The 1,483-nt window shown below is 47.9% G+C and overlaps 1 protein-coding gene across 1 annotated transcript in view; it reads right to left on the bottom strand.

Moving 5' to 3' along the window:
- The window catches only part of CUNH1orf116 (chromosome unknown C1orf116 homolog), a 23,349-nt gene extending 21,928 nt beyond the window's left edge, over positions 1-1,421 (bottom strand). Inside the window, exon 1 of the mRNA XM_025205458.1 lies at positions 1,404-1,421. The gene's annotated coding sequence lies outside the window, so the exon portion shown is untranslated. The remainder of the gene's footprint in view (positions 1-1,403) is intronic.
- Between the last annotated feature and the right edge of the window lie 62 nt (positions 1,422-1,483).

The raw sequence follows: 1,483 nt of genomic DNA, 5'->3' as shown, positions 1-1,483 counted from the left end.
GAGAGGGGCGGGGGGAGCCAATCAGCGGCGCCGACGCATGTAGGCACGCACGTTAGGGGCGGGGCTGGTGGTGACGTCAGTCTGTTCCTGTCACCGCCTCTGCGCTCGCTGGGGGGGGGAGTACAATACAGGCCGGGGCCCGAGTGCAGGCAGCGGGGTGCTTTGCATACGGGCACGCACGCATGCATTAAGCGTATCTTGGCATGCATGCATACATTTGTATACGTGCGAGCGTGCATATATTGTTTGCAGACATACAGGCATGCATTGATTTGTATCTTGCGTGTATTGGCATTCATGCATTCATTCGCATCAATTCAGGCATATCTTCATTTGCATAAATGCATATATTGCCATTCATGAATTTATTGGCACGCACACATGCATGGATCTATTGACATTCATGCATGTATTGGCATCCAGGCATGCCTTTGCATACATAGAGGCATGCGTTCATTTGCATATATGCATATATTGGCATCATTCATTCATTTGCATGCATGCAGGCATGGATTCATTTGCATGCATGCATATCTTGGCATTCCCGCATACATTTGCGTACATACGAGAATGCACTGATTTGCATCATGCAAATATTGACCTTCATGCATTCATTTGCATACAGACGAGCGTGTATTTATGTGCATTCGTGCATATATTGGCATGAATGGCAAAAACCCAGAACTCTTGGCTCAGAGATGATACTTCTTATTAGACCGACTGGGGTGCCTTCATTTGCATTCATGCATATATTGACATCATGCATTCACTCGCATACATACAAGCATACATTGCTTTGCATTAATCCATATATTGGCGGTCGTGCATACATTTGCATAAATAGAGGCGGGCATTTATTTGCATTCATCCATATATTGGCAGTCATGCATATATTTGCATAAATAGAGGCGGGCGTTCATTTGCATTCATCTATTGGCAGTCGTGCATACACTTGCATAAATAGAGGCGGGCGTTCAGTTGCATGCGTCCATATATTTGCATAAATAGAGGCGGGCATCATTTGCATTCGTCCATATACTGTCAATCATGCATACCTTTGCAAAAATAGAGGCGTGTGTTCATTTGCATTCATCTACTGGCAGTCGTGCATACATTTGCATACTTAGAGGCGTGCGTACATTTGCATTCGTCCATACATTGGTAGCCATGCATGCACTTGCATAAATAGAGGCGTGCGCTCATTTGCATTCGCCCATATATTGGCAGTCATGCTGATATTTGCATAAATAGGGGCGGGCGTTCATTTGCAGTCATGCATATATATTGGCAGTCATGCAGCCATGTGCATTCGTACACACACACACATACACGCATGTATTTGCCCACCTGCCTGTACTGAGAGGCAGGCACTGGTGCGGGTGCGGGCGCCCCGCCGCACGTACCTGCCTGCCCTTTGCGGGCTCTGCGCGGCGCTGACGCCATTCATCTGTCCGCCTGTCCGTCCCCGCGCGGGCCGTGCCGG

The sequence above is a fragment of the Alligator sinensis genome, unplaced genomic scaffold, assembly GCF_000455745.1.
Source record: "Alligator sinensis unplaced genomic scaffold, ASM45574v1 scaffold1322_1, whole genome shotgun sequence".
Lineage (NCBI taxonomy): Eukaryota > Metazoa > Chordata > Crocodylia > Alligatoridae > Alligator > Alligator sinensis.
This window is presented reverse-complemented; position numbering and strand designations above follow the sequence as displayed.